The following is a 24,560-nucleotide window of genomic DNA, read 5'->3' as shown; positions in this document are numbered from 1 at the left end:
TTGTTTCCCTTTATTCCCATAGCTAGTTTGAGCTCATTTTGTGCCTTATGAGATACAGTCATTATACACACAGCTACTATTCATGCTGGTAGGCTGCATTGAGCAGTTAGATCCTTCACTACTGTGTTGGATCTGAACAGGGCTAGTCAAAATATTGCTCCCCCACTACTCCCATCTGTGGAGCTGCTATGGTGTGGATTTTTTAGGAAAAGGGGAAAAAAAGGAAATGGAGAAAATATTCATACAAAAAATAGTTTGAAAAGTACCATTAATTTAGGAAGCGTGAAGTCATGAGCTGTTATGCATAGGCTTAAAAACACTTTGGAGAAGGGTTCAATATATGTTCCTGTAGCAGTAAGTGCAGTGAGTAGACACTGAAAGTCTATTCCAAAGCTAGATTTGCAGCAACCTGCAACAATTTCTTATGGTATTTGTGACCGGGATCCCAAGGGAGTCAACTGAGGCTACTCAATTAGGTCCAAAGTGCAAAGAATGGGGGAATCATTCCCCAAAGCTGATGGTTATTCTAATACTTCGATTTATCAAGCCAGCACAAAACAGCATCTATGATACCTTCCTTCAGGGAGTCTGACAGCTTCTGTGGGCCCCGGGCAAGGGAAGAAAGGCAGCCTGTCCTCCGTGCTGCACAGTACTGCCCTCCCAGCTCTTAGAGCCAAGCAGAGCACATGGTGTGGCACACCAGTAGCAATTTAAAGGGTCTGGGGCTCTGTCCACTGTTGTTGCAATGGTGGCTGGGAGTCCCAGGCCCCTTTGAATTGCCAGGCCCTGGGGCAATTGCCCTTTCCTTCCCCTCCCCCATCAGCAAGCTTGCCTTCCTTACTGGTTACCCAGAAGCCAACAACACACTAAACTAAATTTTATTTAAAAAAAAAATAAAAGCGAGAGTGAGTACTAGTTAAAATATCAGCATACATACAGAAACGAGTACAGTTCTGAACTCAGATTCCTGATAGAGATGGTGAGTTTTGTAGTTGCAAGGAGTTCCTACAGAATTTGTCCATAGGTTCAGAGTGGATACAGGCAGGCTTGGAGATCTGAAAACTTGTGACTCAAGGTGAGGAAGTTTAAGAAGATCTGAGGTAAAAAGTATCAGAATGCAAAGGTCTTTTCATACAGATCCAGTTCAGAGCTTTAGGTGAACAACAGGCAATCCCAGAGACTTCCAAGTAGACCTGTTTCTGAGCATCACTAGTAATTAGTTATACAGATTAATATAAGGTAATTGCTTTCTACCACTCATAGAATTCACAGATAATTTGCTATACACTTCAAAGAGAGATGAATACAGTATAGACAGGAACCATTTTGTTACATTGTTAACCTCTAACAATATATATGTAAACACAAAAACTCAAAATGTTATCTACTGATAAGTCCCTAAGGTTGAAATTGAATAATTAATTCTGCAGGATCCTTAATCCTTTCTGACCACGAGTCATGGTATTAATGTCTTCTAAAATATCCAGATGAAGCTTGTACTGGTCAGGACTGCTCACAGAACTCTTCCTCTTTTGTCAGTGTTAGCTTCATTTTATCATTTAATTATGACTCCCAGTGTCACTTGCTCAGCGTTAATCTTTTGCCGTAAAAACACAGGACTGAAATTTGTGGGCCCATTGTAATCAGTGGGAGTTTGCTGTGGTTTACATTGGGTCAGGATTTCATCCAATATCTGTATTTTTCCTCGTCATTCTGGTGGTGTTGTTATGATCCAATGGAATTTATAATAATTCTTAGCTACTAGGACATCAGTTTGTTTTGTGACTCTGTACTCCACTATTCCCTCTCCTAAAGATGGGCTTATGGTGTTACTGTAGGGCCATACTCTAGCAGAAGACACTCTGCAAACTTTCTGTGTTGTTTTCCCATTAATAGTCATTTACCAGCAATTTGAGACCTTCACAGACTCACATCTTCTTTTAAATGGTTAGCAGTGGGGTTCTCTGAATTTGTTTTTTGAATTTGTGTTCCTGTAGTTTCTGCTTCCTGTAGCAATTATTTTCTAAACATATTGCTTTGAATAGTTTTAAAGATGCATGTTGTGTATTATTTCCTATGTCTAAAAAATCTACAATTTGATGATAAAGAAACTCCATTATATGGACAAATCAATAAAAAGTGATTTCTGCATTGTGTATGTAAATTGTTAAATGCATTCCAATGTGAACTTCTTTTGCAATAAGGAGTTCCCCTTTAAAATGTTTGTATTTATCAACATTTGAAAAACATAAGTAGGCGGGAATGTTGCAACATTTTTTTCTTTTACCATTAAACTAAGCAGACATCCTGAAAAGGCATTCTTGAAGCAACTTCTTTAGATGTTACTAAATTGTGTTTCTAATTAGTTCTTATTTAGTGGTTCAGACAGAGGGGAAATTGCCCACATTTTACCAAATAGGAATTATTCATTTTTAAATTTCATTGTAAGAGTTTTTGCATTTAGATATATCTAAACAGACATATTCTCCTCGGCTTCCAATGTGTAGTTATTGCATTTATGCATTCAACTTCTTAGTCAAGTGATGCTATTTTTTTTCTGCTGCAGCCTGACAGCCACTAATAATAACACATGAGGACAGTCAGACAAAATGAAGACAAATGCTGCTTGTCGCAGCAGAATCATAATGTCTCTAGACTCAGTAAAGACAGTCTAACTGTATGTGGATGCTCTTTATAGCTTATTTAGACCTGTGGTTTTTCCCTGTGGTGTGTTTTTTTTTCCAAAAGCACAAACATTGTGCAGAAATACATTAAGGCAACATATGGGCCTGTTAGTTAGCCAAAACAATGTGGAGCCATAGAGAATAGAGATTGCAATGCACAGATGGATATTGTAAAAAATTCATGAGCGGCATAACAGATCTAAAAGGTAAATTTTAGTCAAAATTCAAGTGGAGAGCACAGAAAATGTTTAAGACCTGAGCTTTACAAGATTTTCAAAATCATATAATATGAAACATTGCGTATATTGTACAGATGTGTTTATTTTGTAATGTGACAATCGGGCTCTATCATTCAGCAATAATTATGTCTATATAGATTGTTGCCATCAGAAGTAGATTGCTGATAAACAATAGCACTTTGCTTCTACTTGGTGTAAACGCTGCAGTATTAAATATCCATATTATTTCCAGTTTAATATTAGAAAATGTCAGTCATTGTGACAAGTCTGGCACAAGCTGCACATTGAACAGTCCTGTGTGTTGTCAAGTGCAGTGTTAAATAACTGCACTTCCTTGTAACATTGCTTTGTTGTTAAAATCAGATTTTATGCAGAAATTCCCCTCTAAGTTTTCTGCCTTGTCACAAAACTAAAAGTGTCATTGAACACATGTGAATTGCTTTTTCAGGGTTCTCTTTGGACCTACTTGACAATAGTCACACAGAGCCAAATCGGTCCTCATTTTGCACAGAGACAATGGAAGGGTGTATAATTTGACTTGCATATTTAAATTGTCGTCTGCCTAGTCTCAAGTAGTGATGGATGCTTCTAGCTTACATTGGGTTCTTTATTATAGGTTTATATTCTGTGGAAATTAAAGAAAAAATTATGCTGTTATTGTTTCCATAGGCCTGGTTTCCTTAGTTATGCTTTGCAAAGCATGACCATTAAGATGATTGTCTTTCATTTTAAAAATACTTGAGAATGCACTTTGATAAACGTGCTTTAAAGTTATTTATCAACTCAGACAGATTTATCTGTACACCATGCTTATTTTCCTGTATATTAGTAACATTCTCATCATTGCTTATGGCACTGATGGTAGCAATGATGGGAGGGCTAATGTAGCATGGATTCCGGAAAACCAGCGGCATTACAAGAACCACATTCTGTAGCTATGCTATAAGATATGTGATGGCAGCTATGGAGAACTTTTGGGAAACAGGCCTAGTGTATAAATCCTTTTATTGTTCTGTTCTCTTGGGAAGACGTATTACTTGTCCACTTTCATTGAGATCGATAATGAATTAGAAAACAAAACAAAATAACACAAAATCAAGTCATGGATGCTGTTTCAGATCATGAAAATACTTCACTATATGTATATGTAAGTTTTGTATCTTTTGTGCAGCTGGGGCTAGGAAAGGAAAGACTGATGGAGACCCAACCATATGGTACTGTCATGTGGCTACAAGGCTTGGAATGATGGCGATAAAGAGGAAGTAGGTAAAGGAGTGTAGTGCTTGCATCTGCCCTTGCAAATTTATACTACTTTGCTATCTCTCAGAGGTTATTAGTGTGATTGTAATGCTTGAAACTGTGCAACTCTAGCCAACTATTTCCCCAGAAGAGTCTTTTCTTTTTTTTAGATATCCCCTTTTAAAGACATCTCTCGTTCCATATTCTGAAACAGAAATATTTGTAGCATAAATTACTCCATTAAGTTTAAGTGAACAATTCAGTCTCTTTCATAGGTGTCATGGACTCTGTTATAACTGTGAGGCAAACCCACAACCATAGCAGCACTGCTTACAAAGCTGTTCCTCCAAAGAGCTGCAGTGAGTTACCACTCAGGTGCACAGCAGCAGCTCAGCTTCACTGACTTGCCCTTCCCACAGAGCCTGCAGCCACTCAACCATCAGGCATATGGCAGCAGCCATATGGAGCAGAGCCTGGATCGGTTGAACTCCAGGCCCAGATATTTCCACAACACCAGCAGTGCTGGAGATCAGTCTGTGCAACAGCACTACCCAGCTGCCACGATCCCTCTTGCTGCCTGCCGCACAGCCTCCTGCTGCCTCCCGTTCCTGCCAACTGGCCTGATCCTTGTTCCAGTCTTGTCCTTGCCCCTCTCCAGTCCTGTCTCTGCTTTGTGACCCCTTCTGACCTGGACTACCCAGTTTCAACCTCTGGCCTGCAGCTGGGTGCTAGCTATGGTACTGATTTTGGCTTGTCTGTGGTCTTCATTCTGCCTCTGGCCATTCAGTACTAACTTCAACCCCATCCTGACCTACGTCTGATTTCAATCTCTGCTCTAACTACTTGGCCTGGCTACTACGAGGCAGCTCCTGACAGTACCCTTATTAGTAGATAAGAGTTTTAACCAGGGATTCTAAATGAAGACTGAAATGGCTTTGTGCATGCTTATGGGATGCTCTTCCTATGCAGAAGAAGTGACAGAAGAAAGTATGAAGGTTCTTCTTGGAGAAGTTAGAGAATATAGGCAATTAAGAGTAGTACTATTTGTGGAATGGAGGCCGAAGTCAGCGTCTCAATATCACACATAGTAGCTGTAAGGCAAATATTTTTTGTCAGGGTCCAGATTTCTTGGCCAAGAGATAGTCCAGGTCAGGGTTCCAGAGAAAATAATAATTAGAAAACAATAATGATAATAAGTAAATAAAAAAGTGGTACAAGCATCTGATGCTCTGGATTTGGCCCCTGAACTGCTTATTGTCTATCACTGATGTAAGCTATAGCAAAGGAAGGACCTAAAATGCAGATTAGTGTTATTCGTTTGATGCTGTGGAGAAAGGGGAACCAGTAGCTGAATATAAGCATAGTGGGATGGACCAACCCTGGAAAATGATTGCAGCAGCAGCATTTTCAATGAAAATAGGTGAGTCAAGATGGGATTTGTCAAAGTTGAGACACAAGATGATGAGATCCTTGGTAGAGTTTTTATTGTGTGATAAATGGGGAAGAAAGGCTGGATCTTAGCGATGTTATGCACAAAGGTGTAGCAAGATGTAGGCAATTGTAGAAAAGAGGCCAAGTCAATGACAATGGCTAGCTTATGGACCTGAGTGAGAGGGAGAATGCTGTTAATAAGAAAGGAGAGATTAAGAGCTTTGTTTTGGCCATGTTGAGCTCTAATTCATGTCTAATATCCATGAAGAGATGTCAGAAAGACAGGATTTTAATTTCTACTGGAGGGGACAGATCAGCAATGGAGAGGTAGACCTGCATGTTGTCATATAAAGATGATAGCTGAAACCTGAAGAGATCCATGGGTGGACTACTCAGATTTGGAGGCAAAGCAAGGAAGAGCCTTCAAATGACATGCTGATTGGAAATGTATGGGTAGAACCAAGGGAGGATGGAGTCATGAAACCAAATTTCAAGAAGAGGACAGTCAGTGGTGTCAAAGGTAGCTGACAGTGAAGGAGGATGAAGATGGGGGACTGGTTCATAGTTCTAGCAAGGAAGATATGGTTAGTTTTAGAGGAATGTGATTTGTGTTTATATATGTGACTCACTTTAATAACTATGAAAACGCATTCACCTCTAAGGTAAAACAAAGCGACATGATTTGCAGTAATACTACACAATTTCAGAGAGGAATGTAAGCAATATCATGTCTGACTAGAATTATGAGAAAATGATTCTGTTGGAGTTTACCTCCTAGTCTTGTGAAAAATGTAGTAGATCAGCTAACTGCCAAACTGATCCAGTCTTGTCTTTTATAGCTCATAAGAGATGCCACTTTCAGCAGCAACAGTGCATTTTGTCATTCTGCTGCTGCTTTGGATCATCACCTATTCAGGAGAAGTATGCTGATTTTTAAAAAATACGATACCATCTTGGAACAACTAAGTTTACCATAGAGTTTTCAAGCACCATGCTAGCCAGACCTTTTTTGTTTTGACATTTGATGAGATCACATCATATCTGATAGCTCTTGTGTCTTTGATTTGATGAGCATTATCGTCTACATTTTTAACAAACTCTTGCTATATACATGTAACCATGACAATTGCACACTGGGATTAAAACTGGGACTTTTAAGACTGAAACCAAAAGCCTTTACCATTCCAACTGAAGTTTAGTAACTCCTCTGGTTGTCAGGAAACTGCACACATTTATGCTCATTGGAGACAGCCACTAGAGGGACACCTGTTCAAATGTACACAGCTATTGTAGTATAAATAGTTTAGCTTCGAAACCCACAAGAAAGTGGGTCCTGCTGCCCAAATTAAGGATGAGATGATCCAAATATTACCACTAGAAGCAATTGTATATTTGCTTCTCCTGGAGATGTAATTTTGATGCTGTTAGCCAAATTCTTATAGCAGGAAGGGAGATTTATATTACATAAAGAAAGAATACTTTGAATTTCAAGGGAATCATCTGAAGTCATGTATCTGAAATTTGCTACAGCAAATGCAAAGAAGAGAAAAATTAAAATACACTGATTATTCAGGTGAATTATTTGAGGAAAAATGTTTTTAAGACAGTAAAAGTGGCATGCCCTGTAATGAACAATGGAACTATTGGAGTAGTTTTCGCATTAAAAGCCAGTTTTAAATGAGGCATATTTGAAATACAGATTTTGTACATGATCCCGCCAAACTTTGAAACCTTCTAAACAAGGAGTACCTGCCAAATTCCAGGGTGTGGTTTTTTTTTAATAAACAACTTTTTTGTATTGCTAAGACAGCAGCATAGTAACAGACAACATTTTTTCACCATGACAGTGACATGCAGGGAAAAAAAAAAGATGCTAGTATTCTAATGACATAGAAGTGGAGGCATAAATTGGGAGCTAAATCTAGTTCCTTGGTGCTTCTCTGCAGGACTGCATATTTATAGTCTCTCTATAAATTAAATTATTAATTGGTTTGTATGCCTGTTTATTTAGTGATGAATATGGCAGCCTTTTCTGGTGCATATATAGAAACAAAACATCACAGGTGCTTACAAACTGCCTGGTGATCCAAGGAGTTAAGCAGTATCATATGCTGTTTAAAAACAGATATCATTAGTAAAATAATATTGTTTTGCTATTGACCACATAAATACTAGACTTTGAAAGTTTCATATGGAAAATGTATAAAGAAAGTAAGCACATTTGTAAGTCTATTGGATAGACAGGAATTTTGCTGCATTTTTAAATTTTACGTGCTAAGTGCATAATGACAATACAATCATTTTTAAGTGTTGGGACAGTATGTCCAATCAGGCCACATCCAGCCTGGATTGATGCCGTTTGAGGGGAGCTCCAAGGATGGCAGAGGGATCCAATCATTCAATGCTCAGGTCATAGTTCCACAGGGCAAAGTGTGTACAGACCATCTGTGTAGTCAGACCCTTTCCCCTTAAGAGCTAGAAAGAAGTCTCCCTGTGTCCTATCCCCTTTCTTAGGCACCAGCTCAGCTGCAGAGAGGTCCCAGCTCTGAATAACAGTGAAATGGCATGGAAATTGGTTAGATAAGATGGTCTTTCCTGTTCTGTGAGTCTGTATAGTTTATGCAGTAGCTTTTGATTACCATGTTTCTCTGTATGCTTACTGGAGTGTGATGCATCGGACTGTTGTTCTTTTGTCTTATGAAACAGAAGAAATTCCACCAAAGATATTACAAAGGCTTTTGTTGTTCCTGTTTTTAAAGATTTATTCTCATAATCTTTATAATTAAATTCCAGTATGGTCTTTTGGGATAGACTGTTGTACTCCACTCTTTTTTGCAAGTAGCAGAGCATGTATTAATATTTAGTACACATTTTATAAATGTATACTATGAAGAGGGAATTAGAGTGACACGTTAATGATGTCTCTCCATCACCTAGTTTTACAAGAGAAAGGAAATTACTCAGGACTAAATTGAGGTTATATTGGCAGTGTAATATTTCTATTAAAAAATCCAAACTTTTGAGTGGATGTGATAACTAGCCTTCAGCATATAAAAATGCAGTCATTCAGCAAAGTTATTGATAATTCCATGCCTATTTTATGTTACTACCTATGAGTAGTGGTATTCTCATGGACCAGCAATCTTTTTATCTTTTATTATTTATAATTCGATACCAAGCCTGAAAAAACATAGGAATCTAAAAACTTCAAAAAAACATTAACTATATAAAGTGATTATACACTTTCCCCCAGTTGGTGTATTGATGCTTGAATTCCTTATAAAGTAACATGAAAGACCAGTTCTAACTTGTGAACTCTCTCTCCTTTCAGTGGGCAACCTGAAAACTTTTCTATTGCCTTTTTATTAACTAAGAAAGTTACCTTGGTATTCCCTAGATCCACCGTATGGCTAGATTAAAATTAATGTGACTGTCCATGGAGTAAGTTGCTACTCAGCATATGCAAGGGTTCAGAATATTTAAAAATAGAGAAATGTAGGGAATACTAAGATTATCACAGTAGCATTATACAGGTCCAGAGTCAAAACTGGATTTTTTTGCTAGAGACCATTGTAGTGAGGTTGTCATAACAGAACAAGTCTGAAAGCTTGTTAGTTGCCTGTGGTTTTCCCCCTGGTTTAATTATCTGCGCAATAAACTCCTCACCAATTAATGGGCAGTATTTCTCAAATTCTAGTTGTTGCTTTATACAGACGATTATGTAAAAAATACACTTAATATGACCATTCTGAATAAGCAAGTGTAGATATAAATAATAAAATTGTGGGGGATGAGCATATGTTTCAAGTACAGCATGTGTTCATTTGTGTGCCATAATTTTATTCAACAGGTTTCATGAAACAATACAAAAATATATTTAAAAATCATATGAAATCCAAATGTATCATAAATTTGTGGTTTTCTAACACAATAGCAATCCTTAACATACATATTGCTTACATAATCTCCATATTTACTATACCTTGAAAGACTTCTTTTTGCATAATCTGTTTCAAAGGAGCCCTCTGCTGGGCAGTACTTCTGTTTGAGTACGATATACATAGAAACACACAGGCACATATATACCAACATATGTTTCTATGTGATTTATAGGTTATATTTATATTACTGAAAAGCCACTTGTTATTGAAAAAATGCACACACAAACTGCATGCATCAGTGGAAAACCTATTATGTCATCGTTTTCCCAATTTTTAAAGACATGCAGTTGTCTAAAAAGAAAATGTTCATCTTTGTTTAGCTGTAAATCATGGTAGATCAGGATATTCTAGGGCAAGAGATAATTGTGCCAAATGAACATTCATTGCAAAAATTTTTAGAAGTGAATTGTTCAGCTGATAATAAATTATCACAGAAGTTTAAAAACAATTACTTTATACTGTAGATATTCCCTTGCCGTTCCTTTTATTCGTCCGCACTGCATATACAATCTAAACGATTTAAATTGTTGTGGGTTGGTTTTTTTTGTGCGTTGTTGTGAATTAAAGAAAAGTGCATTTTTTCTTGAATCATAAATCAATGAATTCGCAAAACTATCATTTATTGCCTTTGATGGCAGTTTTCTGTTATCATAGAAATGATAAATAACAGCACTGTATTTTGGCAAGGCCTGCTGATAGATCTAAAGACACATCATTTCAGAGAATGCTTTGTTGTGTGGTTTAAAACTGCTTTCTTATGGCAGAACACGGTGGGTAGCCTTTGTTACAAGTTGGCTAGACCAGTATTAGGGCTCAAAGTGCTTGAGCTGTTTCTAACAATAGTGGTAAATTAAGCATGTAAGGTGGGGGAGCCTGGTGTGGTGCTGCAATAGATTTGTACACGTGAACTGAACATCTACACTTACTGTACATAAGCTCTGAGTTGTTCTTAGGAGGCTGAAGCATCAGAGGATTTCTTCCTTTCCTCTGCCCTCCCTCCCCCTGCAAAAAAAAAAAAAAAAAGAGTAGTAGTTTACTTGACCTGAAGTGAGCCTGTATGAGGAGTTTAATCAGTAATAATGAGGGGCTAGTAATGATATTTCTTGAGAAATGCATCCAAATGTGTACAATGGTGAATTTTTCAAAGAACCTGATTCCTTTTCATTTATGAATGTCCCTCCCTGAGAATCAAGTTATTGATATATTCCACAGTCTGATAATATGAAGAAAACTGTGCAAGATAAAAAAATTATTAATTTTTTTATTTATTTTACTCTCTGGCCATTTACACTCTATGAAGATGCAGATTTGTCATCTTAGATGCATTTAGCCTGGGCAGTAGAAGTACAGACATCCATCTCTACGAGCCAGTATGCCTCAATCTTGATCCAGAATACTGTGTCTCATGGTGAGAGTTTATTTATGTGCTAAGACTAGCAACTGCAGTACAAGACGTGTTGGTGGACTTTAGCATGTGGACAGTAGTCGCCAAGACAGTTGACTAAGTTAATCAATTCAATTCACATAAGTTACTTAACTAAAGGTAACAATTCCATCCAAATACCTCAGACTAAAAACTGAGACCTGGAGGTGAAAGTTATGTAATTATCATACCATATAGAATATTTGTTTCTTTAGGTCGGTGATGAATTTGTGTATTTTATGTTTGTATCTAAAATATGGGACTGTTTGTTCCACTAAATGTGTTAGTTGTTTACTTTTTCCACATTAGTTTGATGAACCTGGCTGCAACTTAGAAGGATAATCTTTGATAGAAACAGTTAGCAATGCTTTTATTGCTACCAGTTCTGGTTTTGATTCATAATTCTCTGATAAGATCTCACCTTTGTAACCTTTGTTTTGGATACATATAGATATTTCCTGTTTTCTCTCATGCACCAAGACCTACTAGCGCTGAAGTTAAGGAAGACTCTTTGCACTTTGCATGAGGAAGGCTGAGTGGGACTCCATTTGGAATCTATTAAAACTTCCACTTGAATGGCCCAATGATCTGATATAGAGTGATATAAAATAATTCTACCTCACAAGGATTAAGGGTCTGTTCCAAAGCCTACTGAAATTAATGGAAAGACTACTATTGACTTTTAGTGGGCTTTGAACTGTTCCTTACTCAGCACTTTTTGTCCAGGCAGTGAACCCAGGAATCTTCCCTGCATCTTTCACATGGTAATGCAGACCACAAGGCCTTATGCTGGGTGGTTCCTTGAGTTCTCATATCTGTCCCTCCCAACCACCCTGATTTCTCAATATGAAGGACAATAAAACTCTCATTTTCCCCTACCATATTTCTTTCTTAAAAGCTCCTTTATAGTGGATATTTTATTACTTTTAACAACAGTGAACATGTTATTGTCATTTGTTTTAATGAAGTGTGGAATGGGCAGGAGCTTGAAATCATGTATTTTTCCTGTAACCAGAAAAATTAATGTTAGAGGAGTTAAAGAGCAGGATTCTATTCCTGATTCATTGAGTCTTCGAGGAGGAACTATAGCAAACAAACAGTGCAACAATATACACAAACATTTCTCTGATTTTATGTACTAATAATAGGCAACACAAAAAAAGTTTAAATTGGCAACAAAATACACTATATTTCATGCTACCCTTGAGCTTCAGGATAATTGTTTTTTGAAACCATTAAATAAAAATAGCTACAAGGTTTGGCAAATATTTCAAATAAGGTGGAGATTTCATGAATGTGAGCTATATGCACAGCAGTGGGATTATGTATCTAGATGCAGATAATAAACCTTGCCTCCTTCGCTAAGTATTTAAATATGCATGGATGACAAATACTATATAAGAGTAGTGAGATCAGGTAGGTGGGCAGTAAGGTAATGTCTTTGGACGAACTTCTGTTGCTGAGAGAGAGAAGCTTTCAAGCCACATAGAGCTTTTCTTCAGATCTAGGAAAGGTCATATCTTGGGTGGGACATGGCTACAACTGCGTATATAAGAGCTAGTTAGTTGTTTTTATTATTGTTGTTTAATTGGTTAGAAATTGAATGGATCAATTCATGTGTGTAGAACAGATATATTGATGGTTGAACAGACCACTGAAGTTCCTTGATTCCACTGCTTTATTCTCTGTTACATCCGGGCTAGGTCTACACTGCAATGCTATTTTGGGATACCAGAGTATCCTGAAATAGCTATTTCACATCTTCACAGCAAGCTTGTTATTTTGGGCTTGCTATTCCAATGTCCCTGTAAACCTCATTCCACAAGCAGTAAGGGACATTTCAGAACAGAGCTTTATTTCAAAATTTGGCACTGTGTAGACAGCGCCAAATGATGAAATAAGCTATTTTGAAATAGCATCAAAATAAGACACACAATTTATGTAGCTCAAATTGTGTATTTTATTCCGAGTTATGGTGCTGAGTAGATTCACCCTCAGTGACATGTTTGAAATACAGGCAGTCCCCGACTTACGCGGATCCGACTTATGTCGGATCCGCACTTACGAACGGAGCTTTCTCGCCCCGGAAGTCGGGGCGAGAAAGCCCCGTTCGTAAGCTGCTCCGGTGCCCCTGGTCTGCTGGAGACCGTCTCCAGCAGACCAGGGGCACCGGGCGGGTTCCCGCGCTTCTGAGGCTTTGCCAGAGCAAAGCCTCAGAAGCGCGGGAACCGCTGCTGCTGCCCCTTGAGACCCGGTGCCTGTGGTCTGCTGGGGACGGTCCCCAGCAGACCACAGGCACCCGGACTGAAGCCGCAGCCGCGGGGGGGTCCCGCGCCTCTGAGGCTTTGCCAGAGCAAAGCCTCAGAGGCGCGGGGAACCGCCGCTGCTGCCGCTTTGACTGAAGCTTTGACTGAAGCCGCAGCCGCGGGGGGTCCCGCGCCTCTGAGGCTTTGCCAGAGCAAAGCCTCAGAGGCGAGGGACCCCGCCACGGCTGCGGCTTCAGTCTGGGTGCCTGTGGTCTGCTGGGGACGGTCCCCAGCAGACCACAGGCACCCAGACTGGAGCGGCAGCAGCGGCGGTTCCCCGCGCCTCTGAGGCTTTGCTCTGGCAAAGCCTCAGAGGCGCGGGACCCCCCGCGGCTGCGGCTTCAGTCCGGGTGCCTGTGGTCTGCTGGGGACCGTCCCCAGCAGACCACAGGCACCCAGACTGAAGCCGCAGCCGTGGCGGGGTCCCTCGCCTCTGAGGCTTTGCCAGAGCAAAGCCTCAGAGGCGCGGCACCCCGCTGCCGCTGCGGCTCTGCTCCCCGTGTCCCTGGTCTGCTGGGGGGGGGGGGCGCAGCTAGTGTGCTCCCCCCCCCAGCAGACCAGGCTTTTGTTTTGGACTCTGGGGCAGAGCAGCTGGGGCGCTGCCGATTGGTCCTGCAGCGCCCGTGGGCACTACTGGACCAACCCGGCAGCACCCCAGCTGCTCTGCCCCAGGTCCTGATTCAGCCGCTGCTGGTCAGTTTCAGCAGCGGCTGTATCAGGACGTCTGGGGCAGAGCAGATGGGGTGCTGCTGGGTTGGTCCAGTAGCACCCCAGCTGCTCTGCCCCAGGCGTCCCCAAGTCAGCTTCTGCTGAAACTGACCAGCGCTGACTACAGGAAGCCCCAGGCAGAGTTGCTCTGCCCCGGGCTTCCTGGAATCAGCTGCTGATCAGTTTCAGCAGCAGCTGACTTGGGACGCCTGGGGTTCTTAAGTTGATTCTGTATGTAAGTCAGAACTGGCGGTCAGTTTCAGCAGTGTCTGAATCTGGACGCCAGTTCCGACTTACATACAGATTCAACTTAAGAACAAACCTACAGTCCCTATCTTGTACGTAACCCGGGGACTGCCTGTAAATGCAAGTCTTATGTTGCAGTAAAAAGTGTGACATAGTCTGTAGTGAGACCTTCTTAGAAACAGAGCTCAGTTTAAATTTAATTGCACCTTGATGTGTCTCTGTATATTTTCTTTACTAGGCCCTCCTATGACCATTACTGTATTTCAGAGCCTCTTCAGGACTAGTCTGTATGTAATTCTGTTTGTAGATACAAACACTGACTAAACTACCATCTTCCTTTTAACAAAGTAAGAAATCTCTTCTGAATTTAGAGTTGAGGACTTCAGTAATGAAACAAACAAACACACCAATGTCATAACTGCTGTCCTCTGATGTCCCAAATGACAGCTCTCAGAAAAAGGGAAGATGTAATCTAAGTCACCACAGAGTTTCTTTCTTATTTGCTGGCAGCAGAAAGACTTGGAATCAGAGACCTAATCTGAAGAGTGACATCATGTTATCCTAGTGAGGGTGTATGAGCAAAGAAGCTAGAAATTCATCTTGTTCAAAAAAAGAAGAGCAGGGAGTTAAACTTTATTGATTTTATTGTTATATTGTTACTCAGGAGTCTGAGTTCAAAACAGGAACAGAAGATCTGATGGTTAAAAATAATGGTCAGGAATCTGATTTGGGAGTGTAACTGAGCCAGGGGTATAAACTTTATCATTTAACTCCTTCAGTGCTGCCTGATAGATCATCTCTTTTAAGCCAAACCCACTCCAGTGCTGCTCAGCTCTCTCCGGCTACTACATCCCTTATGAATTGCCAGTGGAACATTACCACATCAGAGAATGTGGCTGCCTTCCACTTCCATATGAAAGCTTCCAAGGAATGAAGGCATTAAGCACATTTTTTAGAAGATCTCAGCTTCCATTTAGGCACCAAAATAAGGGGCCAGATTTTCAGTAGCTCTTAGCAGATTGAGAGTGAGGAGCTCTTTTAAGCCTGAGGCAGACTGTGGAAGGGGAAGGATCAGGGAGGCCCAAGCTAGGAGGTTGCTTAGCTTGGGAAAGGTGTTTATAGCAACCGTTTAAGGTAAGAATTTGCATGTAACAAGTTTCTCAGCCCTGGTATATTTTTAAGTAACTCCTCTTATTCGAAATAGCAAGTGGAGCATCCACACTACCAAGCCTGCTATTTCAAAATAAGGGGCTGGTTATTTCAAAATAATAACTCCTGCTTTCCAGGAGGAATAATGCTTATTTTGAAATAGTTATTTGAAATAGAAGTAGTATGGAGGCTCCTCTGCTGCTAATTTGAAATAATTACTCCTCAGAGTCATACAAAGTAATTACTCCCCGCTGGTTCCTGAGGCTCTAAGTCGAGGTAGTGCGGAGGTAAGGGAGCCTGCCTCAACTAATTTTGAGGCTTCCCTGTAGTGTGGACACACTATTTTGAAATAGTTATTTCAGGAGTTGTTATTTCAAAATAAGTTATTTCAAAATATTTTCCTAGTGTAGACATGCTCTCAGTGTATTAGAATTAGCTGGCATGTTTTGTTTATTTTGGCTTAGTAACTTAGGGTATGTCTACACTGCCCTCCTAGTTCGAACTAGGCGGGTAATGTAGGCATACCGCACTTGCAAATGAAGCCCGGGATTTGAATTTCCCGGGCTTCATTTGCATAAGCGGGGAGCCACCATTTTTAAAACCCCGCTGGTTCGAACCCCGTGCAGCGCGGCTACACGGGGCACGAACTAGGTAGTTCGAACTAGGCTTCCTAGTTTGTGCCCTGTGTAGCCGCGCTGCACGGGGTTCGAACCAGCGGGGTTTTAAAAATGGCGGCTCCCTGCTTATGCAAATGAAGCCCGGGAAATTCAAATCCCGGGCTTCATTTGCAAGTGCGGTATGCCTACATTACCCAGCTAGTTCGAACTAGCGGGGTAGTGTAGACATACCCTTACTTTGATCTGTCTGTTTTCACTTGCAACCACTTAACTCCTACTTTTTATACTTAATAAAAACACTTCATTTTCTAGCTCAGTGTAAACTATTGTTAGGGCAGGGGGAAGCAGTGGCGCAACCACTGTGAATATCTCTATTTCATTGATAGAGGGGGGTTATCTAATGTGCTTACACAAAGTAAGGCAGATTTATTCGGGGGGTTTTGTCCCTTTTGGGGGATGGTGCTCCTGCCTGCTGCTGATGGTCTTATAGCTGAGCTCTCCAGAACTGAGCTAATTCAGTGTCTGTGTTGCTCTGCAGGGGGACAGTAACCACAACTCCGTGCCTTGGCTGGGCGAGACCAGAGCTTCTGGCCCACCAGGACAGGATTGTGGGGAGCCCCAGGGACAGGAAGGCAGGCATCAACGTCTTGATCAGTGACAATACCAAGGGGAGTTCTGTGATCCAACCTGTCATAACCACAATAGAGCTATGTTTAAATTTAATGTTCAGAGGGAACTTCAGAGATGCTGTGTTCAGTTAGAAGGTCAGGAAGATGTCATCCTTTGGTCCTAGTTCCTTTTGTCCAGTCACCATAACCATTCTTCCAGCAGTTCTCCTTTGACCATCTTTAGAAAATGGCAAGAAACTGCCACCATGGAACTGCCTGGGCAGGACAGAGAGAAACACCTGGGGGCAGCCACCTGTTGCATACAGAAGTCACTCAGCACAAGTTGCATCATCCCTTTTCTCTTAGCAACACGGGTTCTTACCCTTAGGAATCTATGCAAGAGCAAAGTGGGCAACTTGGTGGCATTATTGTTCCCTTTTGACTTAAATCTTAGAAACATAGTTACTGTGGTGATAGAGACTTCAACAGACTTAAAGGTTCCAGGGGACCACCTAGCCAGAAAGGCTTGTTTAATTCCTTTATAAATCTAAATAAGGATATTTGTTACAATGAACACCTACTTTAATTCTGCAGCAAAGGTACCAAAAGCACACCTACTTGTCTGATTGCACCAGCCCTTACATATGGGTGTGTCTACACTGCAATTAAAAACTTGCAGCCTGCCAATGCCTGAGCTCCTGGGGCTTATGGTAAGGGGCTGTTTTATTGTGGTGTAAACCTTTGGGCTTGGGCTATGGGACCCTTAGACCTTATTGGGTCTTATAATTGGGCTACGTCTTGATCCTAAATGTCTACACCACAGTTAAACAGCCCTTTGTCCGAGGCCTGGGAGCCCGAGTCAGCTAGTATGGGCCAGACATACCTGTCTAATTCTGCAGTAGACATAGAGTTTGTGGCTGAAATGCCCCAAAATGCTCTGAGTTCTGCAGCCAAATATGATTTTGGATCTTATGTTGAAAAATTGTTAAGTGATGCTAACCCACTAGTGAAAGTACAAAGTCATTTATGCCTGTGAGATACAGGGCGTGTTTTTTGGATAAGCTCTTTCCATGTTAGAAATAGAACTATGTTTGCTTTTTTTAAAAAATTGTAAGCTGCCATGAGTATAATACAATTGACCCTTTGCTTATGACTGAGGGCAACCTGGCATGATTATAAAAATAAACTATATTAGTACTATATTAGACTAAATTTCAGTGTATTTCAAGGCCATTTGGTGCATTGAGATTATTAAGGCAAAGGTGTTTTGTTTTGTTTATGAGATGTGAATTTTTTTGTTTTTTGCGCGGGCTGGGTGGGGGTGGTTGGTTTTTTGTTTTTTGTTTTTTGTTTTTTGTTTTTTGTTTTTTTTTTGGTGAGAGCAAGCTTAGATTTACATCCTCTTCAGAATCCTTTAGAATTTGGAAGTAAAATCCTAGTGAAGGTTACAGGAAGGTGTACAAACCCCATCAGGTTAAGTGTGAATGAATAAGGAAGGCCAAAAAAGAATTTGAGAGGCAACTTGCTAAAGATGTAAAAACTAACAGTGAGAATTTTAAGTACATCAGAAGCGGGAAACCTGCCAAACAGACAGCAGGACCACTAGGTAACAAAGCTGTTAAAGGAGTACCCAAGGTAGACAGGACCATTGCAGAGAAGTTAACTGAATTTTTGCATTGACCTTCACTGCAAAAGATGTTGGGGAGCTACCCATATCCAAACTGGTTTTTTTGAGCGACAGATTTTAAGTACTATCCCACATTGTTGAGAGGTTCTTGGCCAGGTTTATTGTCAATGAAACACAGTAATAGCACCCAACAGACTTTACAGGGATGCTTAGGCATGTTCCCATTCCAGTGGACTGGGCTCAGTGAATGGCAAGACTTTCCATTTCCCCCTTGGCCAGACATAAACAAACTCTGTGTGGCCCCTCTTTAATACACCACTATAGACAAGTCATGTATTGTCCCTTTGACATAAGAATAAAAGAACAGCCATGCTGGATCAGATCAAGGCTCCATCTAGCACAGTATCCCGTCTTGCAACAGTGGCCAATTCCAGGTGCCCCAGAGGGAATGAACAGAACAGGGAATCAAGTGAACCATCCACTGTTGCCTATTCCCAACATCTTTCAAACAGGCTAAGGACACCATTCCTGCCCATCTTGGCTAATAGCCATTGATAGACCTATCCTCCATGAACTTTAGTTCTTTTTTGACTTGGTAAGTTACCACTGTTTACTTTGAACATCCCATCATCCTGGGCAAATCTTTATGAGGGATCAATATGTCCCCGTTACCATTGGAGAGTGTGTTTAAACCATACTTGATATTGGTGTGTTCTGGTACTACCCTTTTGGAATACATTCACATGAGTGTCCTATGCCTAACACTTCTTAGGAGTGTTTGAATTTTTGCAATACCTGCCCTCTTCTTGCAAGGTTCTGTGAACCTGCAAGCAGACGTGTTTTGTAACAGGGCCTGACTTCTGCTCGCTTTGCGTTATATCAGCTGGGCCAAACTACTTTAATTCAGGCCTCAGGCCTCATACTAGACCTCATGTCAAAGACTCTCTTTTTCTGCCACAAGTTCAATTAATGGCTATTAGTCCATATTGTCAGTAATGCAACTGTATGCTCAGAGTGACCTTAAACCAGCAACAGCTAGCAGCCAAGTGAAGAAACAGAGGAGAATCACTTCAACTGACATGTTCCATTCACTCCTCCTCTCTGGTGCTGGCTACTGCTAAAAACCAGATAATGGGCTAAATGGATGATTGGTCTGATCAGTTGGAGCCATTAGTATGATATGTTTAAATCTTCTACAAAAGTCAATGCTTTAACAGATAAATTGAATATAAAATCGTATTTTCTTATCATAAGAAAGTTGATGTCCTTTTATTCCCAGGCTTGGCTCAAGCTGGAGCAAAAATCATATTAGTTTAATAATTTATATTAGTTTAGTACTCAGGTAATTAAAACTATTCAGTGCACTGTACATACTGTCAGACCTATATTTTGAAAATTCTGCTTTGGATGGTGTAAATGTGTAATGTTGAATTGTGCCGTGAAGGATCTGTACCTTTTAGAACACAACCACCAACTTCTGTTTTAACCATTGAGGCGAACTGAGTTCATTAGTGAGTTTAATAGGATTAAAGATGAAAAATGGACCCAAACTTTCTAGTCTCATTTGAAAGTAGATAGCTGCTTTCTTTTTGGTGCTTTTTTGAAGCACCATTTTGTTGAAGCTGACTCAGATTGACAGAATAAGGAAAAAGACAAATCACTTCTGCAGAGTGACACTATGTCTGACTTTAAGGTGCAGAAAGCACTTGGCTTCAATAAAAGAAAATGTATTCTACTTCCTATTAAGTTTCCCTTTTGCTTCTTATTAAGTGTAGGTAGGCATAGTTAGTTCCCTGATATAAAAATACATATTTGACACTGACTTTTCCCTTTGGTTGAGGACACTAACTAAAAGTAATGATTTTCAGTTTGGATGGTTGATTATTATCTTTCAGACATGTATGGGTAGCAGGTTACTTTTGAATGAAGTGATTTGGTTCCACAGCACAGCTGACCTTGTCCAGGTATCTGCCTGTGTGCAAACTCCTACTGCTTTCCAAGTTGCAGTATGCTTGATCTCTTCACAGTCTCCACAGTTAAGGGGTCTATTGTTAACATTTGATCTGAAAGCTTACAAATGACACTTGGGTGTGATTCAATTCTCATATAAACTTACAACTTGTGGATCAAAGTGAATCATACATTGGAAAGGAGCAGTTGAGAACTTTAGAGGTTTAACATAAAGAAGTTAATTACACTGTATGATTTAGAGCTGTTTCTGGACTCATTACTCATGCTTTTGTGAACAAAACATGTACTGTAATTATACAGCACCTGAAAGATTCGTATATTTTCAATTAAAGTTTACCTCTCTGCAATGATTCTACTTTAGTCTGTTATCAAAGTGATTTGTAATGGTTTCCAAATATCAGAGGTGTATTCGAAGTCTTGTATAACCCTGACCTCACCACTTCACATGACTGATTTTGTAAGGATCTACATGTAGGTGTTTAGAGGTTTCACTGCTTCTGTCTGACATAAACTAATGATGTAGACTGCTAAACATGGTGACATGATTAAACAGTGATGTTAATTAGTGGCTTCTGTGAGAGACTTGATCCCTCTTTTTAGCAGCGTTTGTTATGCATGTACAAAAGTTAAAGAGACTGAAGTAGATGTTCTCTTTACAACATCTGTTAACAGCATTAAGAGTTCAAGAAAAACATTTAAACTATCTAGTAAGACACATTAGGCCCATCTCCCTGCCCCCAGGGTTGCCCAAAAAGAGTATCTTTGTATGAAGGAAAATGGCAATTTTCTGCAGGCAGTAATCATCTATACTATTATTTAGATGTCATATATTGATGATCCCATTTCAATCAAAATCTCTCATTGAGAAAGCTTTTGATGTGAGGAATTTTTGGAAGGGTTTAGGAAGGTTAAATCTGTGAGACATGGCTTCCATCTGGAATGCATTAGCTACAAAGATTTATTAGCCAGAGTGCCTCTGCATAATGTTCCATGGAAGCAAAGCCCTGCATCTAATTTCCAGCGTGATGACTATATGAGAAGAGATCTTTGAAATATCATAGGTGACAATCAAGTTTGTTAGAAAAATAGTAAAAGCACAGGATGGCTTTTCATGGCAGCTATTTTAAATCACTCAGGAGAGCTGCTAAGCAGGTAGTTGATTTGTTAACAAATGATAAAACTGTAGGAATATAAAGAGACGTGATATTTTAAAATAAGATACCCTCTTTAAGCAGAAAGATGCAGATCAGCAAAACTACCGACATTTAATTGGTTACTCAACTTTATGCAAGATGACATTTAAAAATAATAGAAGCAATATTTAACTGTCTGTTTAAGTGTGTCTTCCTGATTAAAACTGTTGTGAAGGAGTGGTAGTCTTGATCAAAAGCTAGAAAGAGCTTTACAGATTCTAATGTATTAGCAAAACTGGTTCCCAATAACTCTGAATCACAACTTGATTGGTGGGGATTAAAAATCACAAATACAGGGATAGTAGGGAACTCAGATTTACAATTCATTAGGGAAGGAGACAGTCTTCAACCTGGAGAGTACAGAAAAAACAAAGGTAGGGAAATTAATTTAGTGAGTGAGTACCTGATAGGAAAACTGTGGAAGAATGAGGTGGAGAGAAGTATTTTCTGTGCTAACACCAAATGCTACTAAGGTTAAAGAAAATTGTTAAATACAGTGTGGTACTATGATGAGAATTTTGTTGTTCAGTAGGTAGCAAACAAAAACATCTTTTCCGTAAACTCAGTTGCATCATATAAACATTGAGTTGAAAATATCCTCAATGATTTTAAAAATATAATACTGGATCGTGATGTATGCTATTCATATCGTCTTATCAGCCTCTGAGCTGCAGTTGGTTCTGTGCCAGTAAAATGGATGCGGAGTACATGAGAGCTATTAATAAAATACATTTTTAAAATGGCAGCAGGCAGGGAAGAATAAAATATGATGCTTCTTGAGGGAGGATAGTCATATGATGAAAGCTCAGGACGAGTAGGTGTTAGATCTGTGTTTTGTTCTCATTGCTCCTGTACATATCTTTGGTGACCTTGGGCAAGTTACTTAAGCTATCTGTGACTTGGATTGTCTGCTCTTTAAATGCAGAAAATAGTGGTTGCTTACCTTGCATATGCATCATAAGGCTTGACTGATTAGTATTTTGCAAAGTTCTTACAACTCCTTGGATAGAAGTATGGGAATGCAAAGTATCGCTATTCATTTTCCTCTAATAAGTGGGAAAAAACTTTATTGCTGAAATATCCCACATGTTCACTTTCTCAAATTGTTTTCTGCTTGAGCTAAAGAACACAAGGTAGTCGCTATCTGTTACAAGATAGACAGTAGTTCATACACATATTTTTGTCACCTCTTTTGTGCAAAAAAAGAATAAACACCATATTTTTTCCTGTTGGAAGCCCCTTCCATAGGGGACTTCTTATCTGAAAATTTACAGATGTCATACATTTAATTTTTTTTTAAATTATGTAAGCTCTGATGCTTCCCCTACCTTTAGAAGTCTTACACCTCGAACACTACTTGGAACACAATGCAGGGTAAAAGTCCAGAGAATGCACATGCAAACCTAGTCACCCAGTCTTTTGCCCAGTGATCTCCATAATAAAAACCAAACTTGTTATCAGTGAGAGAAGGATTGGAATCTAAAAGCTACCATGAGATATGCCGACTTCCGCTTATGACAGGACTGAACTTTCACCAAATTTTCCCACATTGGCACTTTATAATGGGATTTGCTTATGATCCAATTTGTTTGTTACCCATTTTTCAGGCATTCAAACAACTGATTTTTTTTTTTTCAAAATCAACCTCACTTCCAGTTTCAACAGGTGATGGGTGGAGAATTTGGTTGGACCAAAAGAGGGATGGCCAAACAATAGGTTCCTGAGAGGCATGGGGATTTGAGGGGAAGTGCTTGTGTTCAGCTGCCTCAACCTTTTTTACTCCCTGTACCACTCCTCGTGCTTCAGGCTTCACATAAGGAATGTGCCTCAGGAGAGGGAGAGGGAAATAAAAAAGCAGAGCGTCCACACTACCAAGCCCTGCATTCCATGAGGATTAACACTTATTTTGAAATAGATTCAAAATAATTACTCTCCGGTGCTTTCTGGGGTCTAAGTTGAGGTAACGCGTCCACATTAAGGGAGCCGGCCTCGGACTCGGATTTTGAGGCCTCCCTGTAGTGAGAACACACAATTTCAAAATAGCTATTTCAGGAGTTATTATTTAGAAATAAGTGATTCCGAAACAATTTCCTAGTGTAGACATGCCCTTCTTCTGCTTCCCACAACCTAGTGGGAGAAATGTGTCTAAGGATGGCCTGGGGAGCCCTAGCTCTGGGTCTAAATGGCTGGACTGCAGCATCCCACTTCCCAGCAAAGGTGTCAGACTCTAGGTCAGTATCTGAGATTAAGCTTGAAAGATCCAGATCTAGGTGTAGAGCTCAGTCACTACCCAGACCCACGGGGGCTGAGAAATACATGGTGATTCAGTGGTTTGATTCAGTTACAACAGGCAGGTGTCTGTTCAGACAGTAGCACCAGGTCAAGTTGTGACAATGTGAATTGTTGATCACTATTTGTTGCTGATGTCCACAGCAGGCTGTGATGCAGTGTGGTTACAGAAGACCCCGTAGGATTGTTCCCCAGTATGCTGATCATGCTACTGACTCCCATCTTCTTGCTCTCTGAGGCTCCCCGCCACCCTTTCCAGCCAGGCTAGATCCTCTGGTCTCCCCAGACAGGGCACAGAATCAGGGTTACCACCCCCCTGCAGAGCAATGCAGACAGTATACACTTCAGCTCTGGGAGGATGCAGTTCTAAGGCACCCAGGAAACCAATCCCCAAATGTCACTAATGCCCCAGACACCGTGCTAGAATGGGAGGAGTGAAAACCCTCTGGGCAGAGGAAGTCCCGCCCCTTCAAGCAGACTGGGCACGCTCCAGGTGCTGGGACAGTATAAAAGGCCATGAAGCAGCTAAGTCTGGATTGGCCAGTGAACCGGAAGGTTCTGTAGATGGAGCTCCAGCACTGTTACACCCTGTGGTCCAGATACAGGAGCTGGAAGGCCAAGAGGCAAGGACTGCTCAACCCCTATAGAGATTCAGGGAGAAACCATCATGGGGGAACAGAGAGACCCAATGGCTACGTGTGTCGACACCCCAATGGGACCTGTAGGAAGTGACCCAAGGAGGGTGCAGGAGCTGCCCCTCACACCCAGGTATCTTTGGTGTGTTTTGGCAGAATCCCCGCTGAGAGGGAGCGGTAGGCAACCCCTACGCTCATAGGGCTGTGGGTCGGGACCTGGTGGAGTAGGGTAAGCCCGGGTCCCCCTGCCAGGG

The 24,560-nt window shown here is 40.5% G+C and overlaps 1 protein-coding gene across 9 annotated transcripts in view; it reads left to right on the top strand.

The window, feature by feature from the left end:
• Nucleotides 1–24,560, top strand: part of NPAS3 (neuronal PAS domain protein 3) — an 888,952-nt gene that overhangs the window by 474,070 nt on the left and 390,322 nt on the right. The gene's annotated exons all lie outside the window — the stretch shown is intronic.

The sequence above is a fragment of the Pelodiscus sinensis genome, chromosome 4 (assembly GCF_049634645.1).
Source record: "Pelodiscus sinensis isolate JC-2024 chromosome 4, ASM4963464v1, whole genome shotgun sequence".
NCBI classification, from domain to species: Eukaryota; Metazoa; Chordata; order Testudines; family Trionychidae; genus Pelodiscus; species Pelodiscus sinensis.
The sequence above is the reverse complement of the archived record's forward strand: the minus strand, read 5'-3'. Positions and strand labels throughout refer to the sequence as shown.